We start from the raw sequence: 22291 nt of genomic DNA, 5'->3' as shown, positions 1-22291 counted from the left end.
ATGAGATGGCAAGTGATATGACCAACCTGTTCACCTCAGTGCTCTTGATGAAAAGAACCTTCCATAGCAGTCCTGAACATTCATTGTCATTAAGGGGCCCCCATTTGGTGAATCTGGATTCTGTTGCTTTGGCATGTTTGCTCTTAGATTCATAAAAGGAAATGACAATGAATGAAAGAGCATTTACCAGGTGCTTACTTTGTGCCAAGGACCATGCTAGGTACTAGGGGTACAAATGGAAAAGCAAAAACAGTCCTTTGCCACAAGGGTTTATATTCTAAAGGTAGAAATAAACCTAGGAGAGGGATGGCAAGGGTGGGATGCTTTGGTCCAGAGAGTTACAGGGATGGTGAGTGGGGGCCCCTGGGGAATAGATTGGCACAACCCATCCATGAACAATGGTAGAGTGGATTTGATTGTGGTTCATGGTTCTAGAACTTTGGGGTTAGAGAAGAGGAAAGGGTGCCCATGCCCTAGAGAGGAGATTGATGAAGAGGTATATAGAGAAGAGAGAATGGAGTATGATTTGGGCTTTCCTGAAATAGTATCCTTGGAGAGGCAATCACTGATAGATCTTAGAAGCCATGTGATATAATGCTCTCATTTTATAGAGTGTCATGGGACTATGGATCATAGATTTGGGACTGGAAGGAACCTTTATGAGGTCATCTAGCCCAACCCCATGACATTTTATACTTGAGGAGACAGGTCCAGAGAGGAAAAGTGATTTGCCTAAGGTCACAAAGTTGGTAGACAGTTGAGCAGTTGAATACTCTTAGGCGTAACTCAATCTGGCCAAAGTTGAGCATCTAACTCATCCACTCATCAATTCAAAACCATATGACTTGACTATGGGAGCTCCTTAAAATAATAATATTAGCAGGCGGCTAGGTGGTGCAGTGAGTAGAGCACTGGTCCTGGAGTCAGGAGGACCTGAGTTCAAATCCGGCCTCAGACACTTAACACAAAAACTAGATGTGTGACCTTGGGCAAGTCACTTAACCCCAATTGCCCTCCAAAAAGCATAATAATAATAATAATAGCTAACCACAGCACTTTAAGGTGTCCAAAGTACTTAACCTATATTATCTCATTATACCTTATATTCTCTCAATGCACTTTAACAGTATTTATCTAGGTGAACCAGCTAGATGGTAGTGCCTAGAGCACTAGACCCAAGTTCAAAACCAGACACTTCCTAACTCATGGCCCTGGGCAAGTCAGTTAACCTCTGTCTGCCTCAGTGTCCTCATCTGTAAAGTGGAGTTGATAATAATAGCACCAACCTCTCAGGGTTGGTGTGAGAATCACAGGAGATAACATAAAGTGCTTTGCAAACCCTCAAACCTTCTATAAATGCTATTATGAAATACAGAGGCCAGGCAAGAAAGTACTGATTTGATCATTTTGGCAGGTGGATATTTTAAAGAGGTCTTATTTCTAAAATAATTTCCAGGGTACTGTTGTTTTCCAGGTAGGATTCATCTCTTGTGCATTCACTGATCAATTCTATACACATGCCATGGGCATCTCTATATAGACCTAGCCTCTAGTCCTACATCCCCAACTTCCTGCTATACATCTCCATGTGGATGTCTTGTAGTTATCTGAAACCCTACATATCTAGAACAGAACTCATTCTCTTTCCCCCTTAAACTCTCCTTTCTCCAAATATCCTTATTCCTGTTGAAGATACCACCATTCTTTCCATCTCTCAGGTTCACAAGCTAAGAATTGGATTCAACTCTTCCCTGTCTTCCCCAAACCCAATCATGCCAAACGTTGCCCATGACATTTTTCACATTCATCCCTTTCTCTCCATTCACATGACTCCCACCTCTTTTCATTGGGCCATATTGGTCCAGTTCGGGTTGTGCTCAGGAGTGTTGTGGGCTACATAATGTCCATGGACTGTGTGTTTGATACCTCTTAAGGCAACTCTGTAAAACCATAAGTTTCAGAGAAAGTGCTGGCCTGTATTGGTAGCTGGCATTTCCACACCTGGGAGTTCCCAATGCCAATGAAGGCACTGTCTCAATCCCTGTCCCTAGGTGATAGCTTCATAGGACTGAAGGTATGAGTTTTTAGGCATGTAATCTAGTATTGCCACACACTTAAATATAGAATACTAGTCCAGATGTCCTGTGGATAAAGATAACCACTTAAAAATATCAAATAGACCTAGTGTTCTCTTCAGATTGTTTTCAGTATTTATAGGAAGACTAGTGATTTTGTTGCTGGGAAGAATGCACAGCAAATTAGGAATACAGAACAATGGATGGGGGTAGGGAGTGGATGTCCCCAGCTCTCCTGGCTCCATCTGGCCCTTCTGTTCTTTTTTTTTTTTTTAAAGAAATATTACAGCTTTTATGAAGTTATTATAAAACATCAGAACTCCTATACATAAAGTAATTGATGTATATATAGATTTAAAATTATCTGTGTGTTAATTTTACTTCTTAGCTTGACTTTCTAATAAATCTTTAGCTTCATTGATTTTGGCTGCTATATAAGGAGATCCTCCCTTGTCTGGGTGGTTTAAGAGCATGATTTGTCGGTCAGCATCCCTGATTTTCCCTTTATTGGCTGTAGGGCTGACTCCTAATATTAGTGCAGCTTCTCGCTTTGTCATTTTGGGTTCAAATCCACCTCTGTAATAGCCACCACTGAAAGCACATTTTGGCAGACTTCGAATAGCTTGCTTTACTTGAGACTCCATATGCTTCATTGTTTGCAAAACATATTGGCCTGCAAATCCTGCAGCAGCGATGATCAGCCCCACAGCTACCGCGCTGCCCTGAGGCAGCAAAGCTGCAGCTCATCCCAGCCCAGAGGCATTGCGTAGGGCCTGGGCCGGCTCCGGCCCCGCAGCGGCGGCCTCAGATCCCGCACAGCGAGGAGGAAGCACGTGACCACCAAGCACCACGGGCTGCCTGGCCCTTCTGTTCTTGCTTTAGCTTGGATGTTCTACATTCTGAGGTCTCTTGATCTTCCAAAGAAAGGGATATGATGTGGTGGAAAGAACATTGAACAAAAGTCAAGAATTCCACGGAGTCCTGGTTTTACTGCGAGTTTTCTGGGTGATATTAGGTGATGTCTCTGGGACTCACCTTACTCAATATAAAATGAAGGGGTTGGACTTCATGGTTTATTATAGGTTTCTTCTGCCTTTGAATTTCATTGATTCTTTGCTGAGTGGCCATCTATTGACCTGAAACATGAAGCTAATAGAACATTGTCCCTGTCCCAGAGCCCCGAGGATGGGCAATGGTAGAGGGAGGGCTGGGACAGCAGGGTCTTTGCTTTGATCTGTGTGTCAGTTTCCAGTTTGCCAATCATTTGGTGGGATCCAGGGCACCCTTGAATCCTTTGTATTTCTCATTCTTACCATGCACTCTGTGTATAAGGGTCATGTACATATATGTGCATGTAGGGTTGGGTGTGTTTGTGTGTGGGGGCAAGGATTGTCAAGGGTTGCTATTCACATACAGACTGGACTAGATGCCCTTTGAGGTTCCTCTGAACTCTGAGATTCTGATTCTATGATGAATGAACTTCCAGAGGTCTCCTTAGGCTGATCCTCAGTGACTTCTCTCCTTTGTAGCATCTTAGGATGTGAACTCAGCCAGGAAGGGCCTTTAGAAGTCATCCAGTCCAACCCTATAATTTTACAGTTGGGGAAACTGAGTCACCAAGAAGTCACATGACTTATTCCAGGTCACACAAGAAGCAGAGCCACATCTTCTAAACTCAAACCTCCAAATGTATCAAATACAGTTAACATCATTTTACCTGCATAGAAATGGTGAGGTGGAGTCCACAGAGGACTGGTTTACTCTGGGACTCCAGATGCCTTGGGGACACCCTTGAATGTTGTAGGGACAATCTTGAGCCACAAGGATAATTAGAAACTTTTAAAACTTGTATTATTTTGATTTTTAAATTGGGACAATGCAGATGGATTGATTCATTGATTAATAAAATCAGTTGGGGAGGGACTTCATGACTGTAGTGCCAAGGGCCACACTCCAGTGGTTGTAGGTTCATACAAGAAGGACCCTGACCTCTTCCCCTGTTCTCAGTCAGGCCATGATCATACTCCTTCACTCTCTTTTTGGGCTAGCCTTCTCTTCCAACTCATGAGGAATGCAGGCTCTTAGACCATAAGACACAGGAGAAGGGGTTGTAGAAGGAAGGGAGGGAGGGAGAGAGGAAGGAAGGAAGGAAGGACGGACATCCTTCTTGCTTTTCTGCTTTATTTACAGCTCTCTTCAGGCCACACAATTCTTAGAAAGAGCCCTGGTTCCCACATCCCTTAGGGCCCACAATCCTTATAAACGCAAGTATTACATTTTCAACTCCTTTCCAAAAGCATCCTCCCTACCAAGTTGTCATCCTAGGCCCCCTTGGGGGCCTTGTACTCCCTAGGGTGGCCTTGGGGCTCTCCACACACCAAAGGACAGCCCTGCCATGGACTTTGTGGAAGCAGCTTAGATTATACCCCTCAAGAGAAGCAGAACCAGTCCTAGCAACTCTCCTGTTTCTAGTCTCTGGCTCTGGCTAGTGCCCAGCCTACATTCCTCCCACACCCCTGACATCTGGGGGAAGCGAAAGCCTTCATCCCTTTGTCAACATCTTTTCTGAGTTCCTGTCAAAAGAGGGTAGGAGGGGCCAGAAGAGAAATTAATTGGTACATCTGTTGCCCTGCCTGCTGGTGAGCACTATGTGATCTCCACAATGCATTTAAAATGGCAAAGCTGTCTCTCATCAAGAGCTGGAACTTCACCTATTAGCCATGAATGAAATAGAGGGAAACTGTGTCAATCACCTCCAGCTGCCTCCCAAAGCCCCCAGTCCTGAAATATAATATTTGTTCCTGAGCATTGGCAAGAAAGGAAAATGGGTTTTGAGTGAATGCTTCTATAACATAGACTTGCAGGACTTCAGTACTAGAGTAAGAACAACTCACATTTATATGGTGTTTTATGGTTACAAAACACTTGAAATAACTTAAAAATTAGACAATAAACAAAAATCCCTCACACATGCTCTGATGTTTTTGCTTTGGTAGAAGAGAGAAAAATCAGGCTATGATTTGTTGCTAGGGGAAAGTGGAATAAATACCATCAGCATTTTCAATTTTCCCCAACCATTATGATGGCATTTCCAAGCTGTTATGATGTGTATAGAAGAGAGGAACATAACAGGGGCCAATTTCACTCAAATGCTTTTTTTTTCCATTTGAGAGAGTAGAGTCCTACTCTCTCAAGAATTAATAAATGAAGTATGTGCCTGATCATAAGTCAGAAGATAGTTGAGTTGAAGACATTGAGGAAAGAAAAGTTCAAAGAACAGACATGATCTTAACCTGGTCATCCACTACCTTCTGTGAGTAGTGTGACTGAAAGGAAAATTTTCATAGCTGCTGATTGAAAGACCTGTAGTTACATCTCCTGCATGGGATAGGCTTGACAATCACAGCATCCCAGTGGATGGTGGACAGTGTGTTAAGCGGCACTGAAGATGGCTGCTTAGCGGAATACCAGCTAAAAGCAGATATGTGTTGCCTGGTGGGCAGCAGATCCACCAGAAGATTATCAGTAGCTGTCAACACTGGAGGTGTAGTTCGCCCCTCTGCATATGTGCTCTGACAATGAATGTGTATGTTATGACTGACTCAAGGTAACCTATGTGTATGTCTTCTTTCTGTTGAGGATGTATGTATTTGTGGAAAAGTGAGCCCAATGGTTATGAGAGGACTGTTCTGTTGTGATTTTTTTTCTCCTATGCTAATTCATTAAATGCCTTTGCTTTGAGTTAAGTGTGTCCTCTGGCTGACTAGCAAAAGTAAACAGTTGGGCAGGGGCTGGTAAGCTATGGTTTGGAGATGTTTCTTACCCACAAAGTATTTTGAACCCAGGTTAGCTTTTTTTTGGGGGGAGGGAGATGGTGTGGAGCAGAGAAAGGAACAAGTGTGGGAGGGAACCTAGGTGCTATATATATATTCTAAATTTTTAGACTTTGAAAGACATTAATTCTTGTTAAGAAAATTTCTGACAACTAGCCAATACAGAAAAGACCTCTAATTTATCCAAATTCTCTATATGCATGAAAGGAAATACTTATTAAAAAGATGCATAGTATTTAGTGCAGGGCTTTGCTCTGCTTCGCTTCCTGCTTCTTCTAGTCCCCTGAGAAGGATCAAGACCTGGTCCAAGTGCATAAATAGAGGCAGAGAGCAGTGGATGGGAGAGGTGGCTGCAGCTCGTTTGATCTTCATGATAGCCCTTGGAGGGACACCAGGCTTGCCGTTTCCATTTTAATAACAGTAATCATTAATATGAGAAGCAGTGGATCATAGTGTCAAGACAGATATTGAGATTTAAATTTTTTTTTCATTTTTTTACTTTATTTAAACTGGTTTATCTTTTTTAAAGTTATTTTTAGTTTATAACATTCACTTCCACAAGATTTTGAGTTACAAATTTTCTCCCTATCTTTCCCCTACCCACCACCCCAAAAGAGTGATCCCACTTTATAATCCCTTCCCCATTCTGCTCTCTCCTATATCGTCCCGCTTCCCCACCTCCGACTTTCCAGTAGGGCAAGATGTATCTCCATACCCCATTGCTTGTATATCTTATTTCTCAGTTGCATGTAAAATAATAATAATAATATTTGTTAAACATTTGATTTTAAAACTTTGAGTTCCAGATTCTTTCCCTTCCTCCCTCATCATCTACCCTTACTGGGAAGATGAGAAATTCAAAATAGGTTGTACATGTGTAGCTAGGCAAAACATTTCCATAGTGGATATATTGTGAAAGACTGACTATATTTCCCTCCATCCTATCCCACCCCCACCCCCCACTTGTTCTATTCTCTACTTTGACCCTGTCCCTTTTCAAAAGTGTTTGCTTCTAACTACCCTCCCCCCGCAACCTGTGCTCCCCTCCATCATCCCCCCTCTCATTCCCTTCCTCACTACTCTCCTGTAGGGCAAGATACCCAATTAAGTGTGTATGTCATTCCCTCCCTAAACCAAATTCAATGAGAGTAAGGTTGACCCATTCCCTTTTGTATTCCTGTTCTTCCCTTCCATTGTATCAGTTTTCCCTTGCCTCTTCTAAATGAGATAATTTGCCCCATTCTGTCTCTCCTCATCTCTTCTCATTATATTTCTTTCTTACCTCTCAATTTCACCTTTTAAATATCATCCCTTCCTATTCAATTGATCCTGAGCCCTCTGTCTATATATACCTGTACACATATATACACACACTCACATATGTACTCATATTCACATATACCCTCCTATATAGACATAAATCTGTATGTGTGTATATATATATGTGTGTGTATATACATATATGTATATATGTGTATATATATACCCTTCAACTATCCTTATACTGAGAAAAGTTTCATAAGTTACAATTATCATTTTTTCCACGTAGGAATGTAAATAGTTTGACTTTGATAAGTTCTTTATTATTTCTTTTCCCTGTTTACCTTCTCATGCTTCTCTTTCTTCTTGTATTTGAACATCAAATTTTATGTTCAACTCTGTTTTTTTTTTCATCAAGAATGCTTGAAAGTCCTCTATTTCATTGAATGACCATATTTTCCCCTGAAACATTATACTCAGTTTTGCTGGGAAGGTGATTCTTGGTTTTAATCCTAGCTCCTCTGATATCCAGAATATCATATTCTAAGCCCTTCGATCCTTTAATGTAGAAACTGCTAGATCCTGTGTTATCCTGATTGTATTTGAATTGCTTCTTCTTGGATGCTTATAATATTTTCTCCTCAATCTGGGAGCTCCGGAACCTGGCTATAATATTCCTAGGAGTTTTCTTTTAGGGATCTTTTTCAAGAGGTGATCTGTGAATTTTTTCAATTTCTATTTTGCCCTCTGGTTCTAAAATATCAGGGGAACTTTCCTTGAGTATTTCTTGAAGGATGATTTCAAGGTTCTTTTTTTGATCATGGCTTTCAGGTAGTGCAATAATTTTAAAATTGTCTCTCCTGGATCTATTTTCTAGGTCAATGGTTTTTCCAATGACATATTTCACATTGCCTTCTATTTTTTCATTTGTTTGGATCTGTTTAATAGTATCTTGATTTCTTATAAAGTCATTAGCTTCCATTTGCTCCAGTCTAATTCTGAAGGAATTATTCTCTTCAGTGAGCTTTTGAAATTCTTTTTCCATCTGGCAAATTTGGCTTTTTAGGGCTTTCTTCTCCTCATTGGCTTTTTGGGCCTCTTTTTCCATTTGAGTTAATCTATTTTTTAAGGTGTTACTTTCTTCAGTCAGGTTGTTGACTCTCTTTGCATGATTTTCTTGCATCATTCTCATTTCTCTTCCCATTTTTTCCTCCATTTCTCTTACTTGATGTTCAACATCCTTCTTAAGCTCCTCTATGGCCTGTAATCAGTTCATATTTTTCTTGGAAGCTTTTGATGCAGGAGTTCTGACTTCATTGTCTTCCTCCTGTTCCATGCATTGATCTTTTTGTCCCCGAAAAAGGAATCTAAAGTTGGATTGCTGTGCTTGCTTTGCTTCCTTTGCTTGCTCATGTTGCCACTCAATTACTTGACTTTATTTATTTATCTATCTATTTATTTATTCATTCATTCATTCATTCATTCATTCATTCATTCATTCATTTATTTATTTATTCATTCATTCATTCATTCATTCATTCTTAAAGCAATCAGGGTTAAGTAGCTTGCTCAAGGTTACATGGCCAGTTATTATTTCTGGGTGTGGTGCTGAGTATCTGAGCCCGGATTTGATCCAGGTCATCCCAACACTGGAGCCAGTGCTCTTACTCGCTGAGCCACCTGGCCACCCCTAAGCAATTGGGGTTAAGTAACTTGCTCAAGGTTACACTACCAGGTGTTTCTGGGTGGGTGCTAAGTGTCTGAGCCCAGGATTCAATCTCCAGGTCTTCTCAATACTGGAGCCGGTGCTCTTACTTGCTGTGCTACCTGGCTGCCCCCAATTACTTGACTTTTGAGCTCTTTGCCACAGTAGAACTCTGCTTCCAGGGAGGAGAGCTTTGTCCCCAAATCACTGGGGTTTTCACAGCTGTTGGAGCTATTAGTTGGGTGCCCTTTCTGTAATCCCCCCACAAGCTCTGGTTTACTGGTCACACACCCCAGGACCTCCACCCAAGACAGCAATCCAGATCCAGGCAGGTCAAGGCAAGAGTGATTACCCCCTGAACATTTGCCTGGTCCCCCTACAATCTGCAGGCCAGGACCTCTGAAGCATCCACATGGAGGCGGCTACACGGCAGTGGCACTTCCATCACTTCTTGCTCTGGGGACCGAGTCCAGACCACATTCCGTCCTTCCCCCCCCCCAGTTCCAACAGAGAACTTCACTGACCTTTTACTTTGTCTTTGGCATTTGTGGGTTGATATTTCTGGAAACCGCCACATCTGCTGGCGATCCACTCTCCAGAAGTCTGTCAGCTGCAACCGCTTATCGGGGCTGCCCTGGGGCTAAAACCAGGGGCTCATGCAGGGCTGGGCTCTGCTCCCAGCGTGCAGCGATGGACCCTTCCTGTCCACCTTCCGGGCTGCCTTCAGTGGGAGGTTTGTTCCTCTCTGTCACTTTGTGGGTTCTGTAGCTCTAAAGTTTGTTTAGAATCATATTTTATAGGTATTTAAGTTGGTTATGGGGGGAGCCCACGGAATTTCCTGCTTCTACACCACCATCTTGGCTCTGCCCCCTGTCATCTATCTATCAATCCATCCATCATCTATCTGTCTGTCTCTATCCATCTATCTATCTATCACGATACACTTATCTTTAAACTGTATTTTTCTTCAAAGACAAGCAAACTCTTATTTTGCAAATAAATTAGCATATATAAATATGCAAATAAATTACAAAATAAATGACTAAATTAGCTTAGGTATTCTCAGAGGGAAGAACCAGAAGTAATTGGTGGAGGTAGAGGAGGCAAATTTTGACTGGATGTCCAAGATAATGCCACAGTAAGGAGTGGGCTGCCTGCCTGGGTGGGGCGGGACAGGCAGGCAGGCCTTCCCTTCTCACTGGCAGTCTTCCAGAAGTGGCTGGATGATCAGTTGTAGTGGGGAGATGTTGTGACTGATTCCTCTTCAAGTATAGCGCTGATGCTGAAATTTGTGATTCTCTCTTCTGAAAACTTCCTTTAGTAGTAGCGCCAGCAGAGGTCACTGTTTCTCTACACAGCCTCACTCACTCCCCAAGAAGTCTTCAGAACTAAACTTTGTCATTCATTCTCATTCAGCCAAACCGAGTAAGTTGTGTAAAAATGTCTACTGTGCACAGATAGTTGGGCTAGCTCGGGAGGAGATCGTAAGCCTCTTGAGAGCAAGGTCTGTGCTATAAAGACCTTTGGATTCCTAGTGCTCTGGGCACAAGACTTCCACACAGGAATGGCCTTTGGACCTTCTCTCTATCAGCGTCAATTGATGGACACCCATCCTCATTAGTTTCTAGTTCTTTGCACCACAAAATAAATATTTTTTGCATGTATGGGTCCCTTTCCCATTTTGTTTCATTTCTTTGGAAGTGCAGGCCTAACTGCGGTGTTGTTGGGTTAAAGGAACACCCAACTTAGTAACTTGGGAGAAATGGTTCCAAATGACTGATAATCAACTCTCAGTTCTACCAACAGCACCCTCACCAGAGTTTCCTAGATGAGAAAGAGCCCTGGGGCTGAGACACGGTAAGGACCTGATTCTACTTTTACCTCTGACACCAATTATGTTGCCACATGCCTCCCACCTCATCCATCTGACTCTTTCTTCTCATCTATAAAGTGGGTCAATAATAACACCTACTTCTTTAGGGAGTTCTAATGAGATAATCCTGAAGCTCTTAAGCTTCTTCTGTGTCTCAGAACCCTGTGCCAGTCTAGTGAAGCCTACAGACCCCTTCTTTGGGGAATTAAGATTTTTTAAATGATTGAAGGAAATGCTAAATTTCAGGTAGATGTTAGTGAAAATGAAGATGTAATGTGTTTCCCCAGGATGCCCTGAGATCACAGACCTCAGCTTTAGAACCTGCAGATAATGTATGTAAAGTACTCCATAAACTTTAAAGCATTAAAGAAATGTTAGCTACTATTATCAATGAATTAATATAGTATTACTTTGGCAGGAATTGTTTTCTATCAGTGATAGGCCAGGGTCTCTGATCCATACTGGCTATGAGTGGTACCTTCAAGGGAAGCCAAAGATCTATCTTCTAGCAAGCTTAGAGTGAAGTCTTCTTAGCAATTTTGCCTACAATTCCCTAAAAAGAGAAGGTAGGTAGCAGCCCTGATGAATGACAAGAGGCTGATTACTGGAGGGTTGGCAACTAGGAGAGAACTTTTGTTTTGGTCACAGCACAGAATCATTGAGCTGAAATAAATCTCAGAGGTCATTTAGTCAAAACCCTTCTTTTTTACAGATAGGAAAACTGAGACCCAGAGAAGCATTTCTTGAGGCACAGAGGGCTCTTAGGCACATAGAATTCCATGGTAAAAGAGAGCCTGGAGAATGTCTCATCTAACCTTAGGAAACAGGAGAGAGGTGACTTTTTTTTTTGTTTTGTTTCTTTTTGGAGGGCAATTGGGGTTAAGTGACTTGCCCAAAGTCACATGGCTAGTAATTGTGTCAAGTGTCTGAGGCCGGATTTGAACTCAGGTCCTCCTGACTCCAGGGCTGGTGCTCTATTCACTGCACCACCTAGCCACCTCAAGAAGTGACTTTTTAAAAGTCATATAGTGAGATGTCACAGATTTGGAATTTGAACTTTGGTCTTTGGGCTCCAAGAGCTGCTAGGTGGCATAGTGGATAGAGCACTAGGCCTGGAGTCAGAAAGATCTGAATTCAAATATGGCCTCAGTGTGACCTTGGGCAAGTCACTTAACCCTGTTTGCCTCAGTTTCCTCATCTGTCAAATGAGCTGGAGAAGGAAAAGGCAAACCACTCCAGTATCTCTGCCAAGAAAACCCCAAATGGGTCATAGAGAGTTGGATGAATAAACAATTGTGGACTCCAAATGCAATACTTTTTCTGCTATGACCTTACCACCCATTTTGGTAGAGGAAGTTATAAGTGAGATAATGAATCCTTGAAGTACTGTAAACTTTACGATGCCATATAAAGTCATGTATTATTGTTATTATTGAAGCAAGAAACTCAGACTCCTCACTCTGAATCCAAAATTTTGATGTTTACTTTCTCATCCTGTTTACTCTCTGGTTTTCAGCAACCCTACCACACTCCTTCCTTTCCTCCATTTTTTTTTCCTTTTCTCTTCCAACCCCAAATACTTTAATGGATTTCATTTACTTCCATTTTCCAAAGTCACTAAATTCTTAGGAACTCAAAAAATCTGCACCGTGAGTTATGAGTGTTTTAGGCAGGATGTCGTTAGGCCGGAGAGCTTCTGGAGATGGAGTTTGGGTCATGTCTGGATCAGGGGAAGGACCTAGGCATTTTTTTTCTTGGAGAAGAGAAGGCTGAGGGGTGGGGGTGGGGGTGGGGGTTGCAGGGAGGCAGCTGCTGAAAATCAAGACATGATGAAGGGCCAAGCTTCCCCTAAAAGTTTATGACACTAAGACTCCAATCGGCGTTTAAGAACCTATGTCTTGCCTCTGTAGAATTTCCTAGAGTTTTCAGCAAACTTAACCTTCTTCCTTCCTGCCGTATCTTGGGTTGGTATTCTCTCAGCCGTGAGAGAAATCACTTCCTCTTACTTGTATTAAACAGTAACAGCCTTTGAGGAAGCAGGACTCTACCGGTTAAGTCCATTTAAACATTGTTTCCTACCTTATTTTAAGACCCTTTATATTCTAATAAAAGCTCCCTCTTTGCCTCTAGCATCCATGTTTGTTGGGTGAATAGTTTTGGTCTTAGCTTTGACCAATTCTGCTCATTCTGAGTCTTGAAGTATATTTACAAGACTTAAAAAGGCTTGGGCTCTCCTTCCTGCTGTCCTCATTCTCGGCCCAGGACAGTTGGGAATGGGCATGATCCCAAACCCATGATCCCCTGATGGTCCTCTTGAATCTGCTGGGCCCCACAAGATGCTGCTCTTTATAAGTGTAAGTCAGCCCCATTCTGAGCCAGCGAATAGAGGTCCAGACTCTGGATGAGTCCTGTTCAACTCAAGTACACCAAGTGGAGAGCTCCCAGGACAGTGTCCTTCAGTTTTTGCAGACCTGTGAGATACTTTCACCACCAGAACGTGCATCAACAGCACCTGTGTGCTAGGAAGCCTCAGAGAGCTGCTGTGATTGCATAGATGGAAATACAGAGTAAAGAAACAGACTCATAGACCTAGGGCTGGAAGAGAGATTTGAGGCAATTGAGGCACACACACACATTTTAAAGATAAGGAAATGGAGGCCCAGGGGGACCAATTGATTTAACAGAAGTCATGCAGGTACTCAGCACCAGAGATGAGATTTGAACCCAGGTCTTTGGGCTCTTGTGGCAGTTACTAGAAAGATACCCTTGGAGCCACAAGGAACCAGATTCAAGTCCTACCTCTGACACATGCTGGTGTGTGACCCAACTGGTGTAAGACACAACTTCTCAGCGCTCCAAGCAAGACTGTAGAGAAGGTGCCAACCTGTTGGCAGAGGGAGTTTCTCCACCTGGGAGTTCCCTCCTAATGAAAGCACAGGTCTGGTCCTATCCCTGTCCTGTCCTCTGACTCCAGAACCATTTTTCTTTCCCCATTCCACATGGTATTGTTTTAAATTCTGCTGACATGGGAGCTACCCCCTGGGCAACACTATGGCCATTGTGGCCTGGTAACAGGTATCCCATCAGCCCCAATGCTGGTAAAGATCCTCTTTGTTTGCTGGTTAGTTTTAGATGTTTAACTCAGACCCAGGAGGGCTTGGGGAGGCCCTCTAGTCCAACTTGGCCAGGTGGCTTTTCCATATTTGTAGCCCCCCCTTTGAGGCAGCCCACTCTACTTTGAAGCAGCACTGGCTGGGAGGAGATTTTCCTGTTCTCAAGTCTAATTTGCTTCTTTGCAACTTTTTCCTATTGTTCCTGGCTCAGCCCTCGGGGGCCCAGCAGAACAAAACTAATTTCTCTTTCCAGTGACAGCACTCTCCCCTCACCCCCAAATCTTCTTTGGATCCATTTGGGGCCTAGGAAGGCAGAGTGTTGTATTTTGTCATGGCTAATTAAATTAATGAGAGAGTTCTCAAACCTCCCATTTATCATTTCTAAGCAGCCAATTTTAATGGATCTGTTTCCACTGAAACAATATGGGGTAATTATCAAATAAATTTTTTAAGAAAAGACACCACCACAGAGGACAGACGGGTGATCACTTATCCTAGGATCTCCAGTGGATTTAAGATTCATTAATCTTCGGACTTCGAGTTGCACAGAGAGAAAACATTCATTTCATTTCACCAGGTGGGGAACTAGAGACACAGCGAGGTGAATGGGGCTGACAGTGACAGAGGGAGGCTGGAAATGCTGGGGCCACAGCCAAGCCTTTGAAACCCTCCTCGACTGGCAGACGATTAATCAGCAGTGTTTTGTTTGGTGCAGGGCAAAGGGCACCAGAGCGAGAGTCCAGAGCAATGGGCTTCTCGGTTCACCATGTGATTCTGGCCAAACCACGTCTGCTCTTTGGGCCTCAAGTTTCCTCATCTGTAAAATATGGGGTTTGGTCTCCATGATCTCAAAGGTTCTTTGCAGCTCTAAATTCTATGGGGGAGTTGTTGTTCAGTCATTTCCAGGCATATTCAACTCCTCGTGACCCCATCTGAGATTTTCTTGGCAGAGATACTGGAGTGGTTTGCCTTTTCCTTCTCCAGCTCATTTGACAGATGAGGAAACTCAGGCCAATGAATTAAAATGACTTACCCAGGGTCACACAGCTAGTAATTTTCTGAGTCCAGATTTGAACTCAGGTCATCCTGACTCCAGGCCCAGCACTCTATATCCACTGTACCACCTAGCTGCCCCTATTAAAACCTAGTGAACAGTAAAAGTCGGTTTGCCTCAGATTGTCATGCCAGTGATAGCATCATACTTACTTTGGATGAGATGGGGGTAATTGTCCAGGCTGACCCCTACACTTGCAATAGAACCCTAGATTTAGAGCTTGAAGGATTCTCAGAGGCTATCTGGTTCAATGATAGCCTAGACCCAAAGGGATGAAGTGAGATTGTACAAGTAGCAGAGAAGTTGGGGGAAAGGTATGATAGAGACACAATCACAGCAGCTGACATTTGGAGAAGACCTAGGCAACCAGCTAGTATAACCCACATCTCAACAAGAATCCCCTTGTGTAGCCTGGCCCAAAGCAGTCATCACCCCTTGGCTTTAAGCTCTCCAGCTTATGTTCTGTGTCACACAATAACTCTAGGGACTGGAGTCAGAAGGACCTGAGTTCAGATCTAACCTCAGATGCTTCCTAGCTGTGTGATCTTGGAAAAGTCACTTCTCTTCTGTCTGCCTCAGTTTCCTCAACTGGAAAATAGGGATAATAATTGCACCTACACCTAAAAGTTGTGGAGATAAAATGAGATATTTATAAAGTGTCTGATGCATAATAGACACTAATACACAAGTGTTCCCTTCTTCCTATGGGAGGAATAGCATGTATACAACTAAATAAATTAAAAACATACCCTAAAAATACACAAAATATATAAAACCATACACAAATGCACAACACACACCGATTTACAAAAATCAAAATATATTGAGACAAAATACACAGTAATTTTTCTTTTTCACAGAAGGAGGTTAGAAGTTCTAAGCCCTGGGAGGAGGCATTACAGCTGAATCCAGAAGGGAACTTGGGGGTCCATCAGGATAAGGCCAGGAGGGAGAGTGTTCAAGGCCTGGGAGAAAGCTTCTGCCAAGCTCCCCCAGCCTCTTGATCCTGGTTCTGCTTTGCCATTCATGCCCGGGTCTGTGCCCAAAACTTCTTGAACTCCATTAAGATGATTAAGTTGGAAAGAGAAAGAACCTCTTGGTTCTCCTGTGAATGCTGGTTACCTCAATTATGTAACCAAAGCCTGGCTCTGTGGGTGATGGTGAGGTCCTTCCTGGAAGCTCCAATTGCCTCCCTTGATGAAGGAGGGCTCTTTGCATTTTTTCTGGCCTCATTATAAAACCCTGCTTCTCCCCAGAATCAATAATGGGGCCATGGCTTTCTTTGTTCAGCTGTGCGAAGACCAATAATTGTTTTTCTCCAATGACTGAAGAACCAGCTGTGGCACTAATAAAAACAGCTGCTCCCACATTCTTTCAACAGGATAAATAAAACTCCCTTGCAATTTACTGTAAATTGGTTTCCTGGGGAGAGTGTCAAATTTGAAGGGGTGGGAGGGGAGGGAGCCAAGGGAAGGGAGGGAGACTTGAGCTGCTCTATGCTTACAAAGAATCTTTTTTTGGTCAAACACCTCCGTGGTGTTCAGAGTTGGCCATCTGTAGGTTAAGACATGAATCCATTTTAGGAAATGCAGAGTAGGTGGGGCCAAGTATCATTCAGATGCACAGGTAATCAATCAGTCCATCAACATTTATTAAGCACCTACCATATGCCAGGCATTGTGCTAAGAGGCAGAGATACAGAAAGAAGCAAAAGAAAGCCCTTGCCCACAAGGAGCTCACAGTCTAGCCGTGCCATATAGAAATGGAAGAAACAAGCCCCTGAGCATGGCTTATCTTGGGCTAGGTTCCTCATCCTGATGCCGACATCCTTTTCCCATTCATGTTCTTAAATGCAAGCTGCCATTTTCTGCTGGAGTCATTCTTCTTTCCTCTTCTCACATGGTGGGATGGCGGGTGCTGACAGAACCACAGCTGAGTATTGTGTTCAGTTCTGGGCGCCACAGTTTTTGGAGGGAGCTGGACAATTGAGAACATGTCCAGAGAAAGATGACCGGGAGGGTAAAAAGCCTTGAGTTCTTGTCCTGTGAGGATTAGGGAGAGGATGCCAGGTGGCACAGTGGGGAGAGCCCTGGGCGGGGAGTTAGGAAGGCCAGAAGTCAAATCCAGCTTTGGAAACTCACTGTTTGACCCTGAGAAAGTCGCTTCACCCCTGCTTGCCTCGGTTTCCTCATCTGTAAAATGGAGATAATAACATACCTACCTCCCAGGATTGCTGTGCGGCTCAAGTGAGATGGTAATTGTAAAACCCTTGGCACAGTGACTGGCATGTAGGGAGCATTATACAAATGCTAGTTATTGTTATTATTGGAAGCTTGGAGTGGAAAAGAGAAGGCTCAGGGGCCTTTGAGGACTAGATTTCATGTTGTTATTGCTTAGTTATTTCAGGCACGTCCGATTCTCTGTGACCCCATTTTGGGGTCTTGGCAAGGATACTGGAGTGGTTTTCCATGTCCTTCTCTGGCTCATTTTGCAGAAGAGGAAACTGAGGCAGAGTTAGGTGACTTGCCTAGGTTCACACAGCTGGTAAGTGTCTGAGGCTGGATTTGATCTCAGCTAGATGAGTCTTCCTAACTGGAGGCTGGTGCTCTATGCACTATGGCACCACCTAGCGGCCCCACAGCTTTCATGTGCTCACATATCGACTGCTTCAAGGTGTGCGCACACCCCCAGCAATCCTGTAAGGCGGGCCATATTTGCAGAGTTGCCATGTTGAAGAGTGTTTAGATTTAGGCCCAGAGATCAGAGACTGTGGGGCTCTAGATTAAGCTCTGCTTGGTTCCAAAGGCAGGATAAGTAGGGTACAAGCATGTTGAGGACAGACCATGTTTTTCACTTCTGTCTCCAGGGGATCCCATCTCCCAACTTCATGCCTTTGCTCAGGCTTCCTTTTCGCCTGCTATACTTCCCTGTGTCAGCTCTAATTCTTGCAGTCTCTTAGGTAGGAAACTTCAGTTTAATAACAGCTTTCAGACGGGATCTTTACTGAGCCTTCTATTCGTTAGTTCCCTTCCCCTAAAACCACTAAAATCATTTTGAATTCAATTTATGCATATTTTCATTGACTTTAGGCAATGGTCTTGGGCATCTGGGTGGTGAAGTGAATAGAGAACTTGGACTGCAGTCAGTAAGATTCATCTTCCTGAGTTCAAATCCAGCCTCAGACACTTACCAGCTGTGTGACCCTAGGCAAGTCACTTATAGCTGTTTGCCTCAGTTTCCTTGTCTGTAAAATGAGCTGGAAAAGGACATGGCAAAACACTCCTGTATCTTTGCAAAGAAAACCCCAAATGGGGTCATGAAGAGTCAGACACAATTGAAATGACTGGACAACGACAAAATAATCAATGGCAATGCTGGTAAATGTTTAACAATTGGCTCTCTGGAAAAAGTATACCCACAACAGACTTTTAAGTTTAATCTGCAGTATTAGCATTTTCTCCTTCACTTTCTTACATGTAGACAATCAAGAGTAAATCAAGTCCTTGTTCATAACATTTGCCCAATTTCTGAAGTGTGAAGTTTTCATGCTGAAAATTTTAACAAATGACTCTTGTGAGCCTGTACAAGCTATCTCTAGCACCCCTCTGCTTAGATGTATACATGCTGTTCCTTTCTGGGAGACTGTAATGGTCCTGAGGGCAGTGACTGTCTTTTTTTTTTGTCTTTGTATCTGCAGGTATAGCACAGTATTGGGCACATATGGATATATAAAATCTAGGTCTATGACTCCACTGGAATGAGGAACTCCCAGAGGAGGAACTCCATCCACCAATGCAGGTGCTCACCTCCTCTACCAGTCACAGAGAGCTTCTTGGAGTGCTGAGCTTGTCACTCTTGGGTGTCAGACAGCCAGTATTTGTCAGAGGTGTGACCTCTCTCACCCCTGTAGTTCACTGACTCACATTGTCTTGCACATAACAGGCACTTACTAAGGAGTTTTTAAAACAAATGCAATAGGATGAGACTGGCCCACACAGCCTTGGTCTTCCTAGAGAAAAGGGCTGTATCAGAGCTGAAGGGACCTGAGAAGCCACCTAGCCTGACTTTTCATTTTATAGATGAGGAGGAACCACAGAGGGGGAGGGATATGCCCTGGGTCTCCCAGCTGGAAAGTATCTGAGGTGAGATTTGAATTCAGGTCTTCTAGACTCCAAGGACATCACCCACTATACCACGCTCCTTTGCTAGTCATGTTAACTGTGACCCTTTGAAAGTGCCAAGAAGAGGTACCAGGCTGTGCACATGGCAGGTTGTGTTTGTCCTTCATTTACTAAGAGGGCTGTGGCATCAGGAACATGATGGTGCGCCTTGAAGTTGATTTAGATCTGAGTGAGGGGAGGCTGTGCTGTGCAAGGTCTCCAGCCTCACTTTCTCTTCCAGAGCCATCTGGGTCCAGTGCCAGATAGTCATCAGACTGACTGGAGATGGCCCAGGATGGAACATGACATGCTACAGGGAGACTGGAGTGTGGAGATCCCGCTGGAGACTTCATCCTTTCTGCTCAAGGAGTGTGGTGGAAGGACTCTGAACTCGCATTCAGAAGACTTGGGTCCAAATTCAGAGTTTTCCTCATGCAATCTGTATCATCTTGGGCAAATGACTGAACCTTTCAAACTCTTTCATCATCTATCAGAAAAGATCAGAAAAATTTGCATGCAGAATTGTGCATGAGGATCGAATGAACTCCTAGAACTTCAGCATAGGAAGGGACCCCCAAGGGTTATGTGTGGAATCCATAATTGGAAAACAAATGGTTATCCAGCCTCTTGTGATCCTAAGGACTTGCAAGGGAAACTCAAGTTTGGATCCCTTCTTCCATACTGGAAAGGCTTTGGTGACCAGTACGGCAGGATTATCTTTTATCTGAGAGTCAGCTCAGCTAAAGGTGATGGAATTTCTAATCAGGTCAGCTCCTTTCCATTCCATTGAATTCCTTTCTGTTCAATTTAATTCAATTCAATTAATTTCATTTCATTTAAATTTATTTCAGTTCATTTCATTTCCATTGAATTCAATAAAAAAGACTTTAAGAAAAAGTACCTGCTAAGCAAAAGGTGCTATTATGAACGCTAGGGATAGGAAGACAAAATTAAGGGGAAAAAAGCCTATCTCTGCTCTTCTGGAAATCCCAGTGGATAGAGTGCAGGGCCAGCAGTCAGAAAGACTTATCTTATTGAGTTCAAATCCAGCCTCCGACACTTACTAGCTGGACAAGTCGCTTAAACCTGTTTGCCTCAGTTTCCTCATCTGTAAAATGAGCTGGAGAAAGAAATGCCAAAACACTCCAATATCCCTGCCAAGAAAATACCAGAGGGTGTCACAGAGACTTAAAAAACAACTTAATAACAACAAAAACTCTTCAAGATGCTTAATTCTCCCAAGGAATACAAAATTAAGTGGACAAATTAATAAATCATTTGCATGGGGAGAAATAATTAGCAATTGTGCCACAGAGCAGGTGGCCCCCCCGTTGAGATGTGAAGGGAATTAAAGAGGCTATAGGATGGTCAAAAAGGATGGTCAGACCCAGACCTGCCCTTTACTCAAATGATCTTGGGGGCTGTTGTGGTGATGGAATATAGAAGAGAGAGAAGAGGAGGCTAGAGTAGGAGCTGCTGCAAGTGAAAGGTGAGGAGGGGCCCCAACCAGGTGATCCACTATTTTTTTATCAGTCATAGCAGTTCTTGAAGGCTGTCAACAGAGGCATGTCCCAATCTCCAAACAAATACCAACACTGATGAGATAACAGAATCATGAAGAGCTGGAGGGTAATGAAGGTGATGGATATCATGGAGTATAATCAGCACTTAGATAGTGCCTATTATATCCTAGGCACAGCTAGAAGTGCTTTACAAACACAAAAGGCCTGCCCACTTGTCAAACGAATTTCAGGCACCAGTAGGCAGGTGGCCAAAAGTCTGCTGAATTTTCTTTGGTCTTGGAGAGGAGAGCTGAAATCACCTTCATAAATCTGATTTAGAGTTACTGATGGCAGGGCATCAGAAGGAAAGATGGTTCCTGTTTTCTTTCACTGTGATGGACTCCCTTCCCCCATCAAGTCCCTGGAGAGGGCCAGGGGGCATCATAGATTTAGCTGGAAGGAGCTTTTGAGGCTCTCTCATACAACTCTGTCATTTTCCAAAGGAGGAAACTGAGGTTTAGAAAAGTGGAATAAGTTGACCAAGGACACAGGCTAGTAGGTGGCAGACCTGGGTTTTGAATGGGGGACTTTTGATCCCAAGTCTACTGCCACCCCTGCTGTATCCTTGACTTCCTGTCCTGCTGCTGGAAGGCTATTTTCAGAAGCTGATGGGGAATCAGCAGTCAAGAGCTTTGTGGTGAGTCTGTTACTCGTTGCTGGGGGACTCTGTGTGTATGGGTGGGGGTCACTTCTCCCAACCTGGGCTCCCTCACCTATACAATGAGTGGGGTGGACAAGATGACCCTGGAGGTCCCTGCCAGTCCCAAGACTTTATGGTTACAAAATGCTCATCCTGGAGAGGACAGGTCTCAGGTCATTGGCTGGTTTAAGGGCTTGAAAGGGCTGTTCTGGGAAAGACCCTTGAACTGCTTGGCCTCAGAACTAGAATTAACAGGGTGAGGGTGGGCAAGGTGCAGAGGGGCAGATTTCACCTGGCGATGATAGCTGTCTCAAAGAGGAATGACTTTCATTTGGGGCGGTCTGGAGGTTTTTAAGCAGAGAGTGCTTGACCACTTGTTGGGGTTGGCTGGATTTAAGGTCCTTGAGGGCAGGGCCTGTTTCATTTATGACTTTGTAACCCCAGCACCCAGCAGAGTATCTGACACATGGTAACCATTTAATACCTACTTGCTGATTGACTAGTAATGAATGGGGGATTTTTGCTTGAGTAGGCCCTGGTCTTCCTAGGAGGTATCTGAGGCACCTTCCAGGTCAGAGATGTTCTGATTTGGTAGTCCTAGGATCCAATAGTCACTCAGGAGAAGTCCTGTTGACCCAAGCCACTGAATAAAGCTTTTCTCTTTAAAAAAACAAACAGCCAAATAGATGCAATTAATGCTTATACAAGTATCTTGGAATCCAACCATCATTAAAAACTACAGGTGGCTATTTTAATGTTTTTTTGGGGGGGGGAATTTAACTTTGTAACATTTTTATTAAAGTCTCAAATACCTTTTGCACACACACACACACACACACACACACACACACACACACACACCCATAATGGGATGTGATGAACTGTGATCAACCACAGACGTTACCAAGTGAGGACTCTGGTCTTTACAGATTGCCTCCCCTATAAAAAGTCAGTATGTAAGGAATCAGCAGCTCTTATGTCACATGACTAACTAGCAGACCAGGATAGGCAAGCAC

General features: G+C 43.4%; 1 pseudogene; it reads right to left on the bottom strand.

Moving 5' to 3' along the window:
- Positions 1-2327: 2327 nt before the first annotated feature.
- On the bottom strand, positions 2328-2780 carry LOC138164804 (mitochondrial import inner membrane translocase subunit TIM14 pseudogene; annotated as a pseudogene).
- Between the last annotated feature and the right edge of the window lie 19511 nt (positions 2781-22291).

The sequence above is a fragment of the Petaurus breviceps genome, unplaced genomic scaffold, assembly GCF_028583685.1.
Source record: "Petaurus breviceps papuanus isolate PSGF00001 unplaced genomic scaffold, PetGlider_PUasm1.0 207, whole genome shotgun sequence".
Classification (NCBI taxonomy): Eukaryota; Metazoa; Chordata; class Mammalia; order Diprotodontia; family Petauridae; genus Petaurus; species Petaurus breviceps.
The sequence above is the reverse complement of the archived record's forward strand: the minus strand, read 5'-3'. Positions and strand labels throughout refer to the sequence as shown.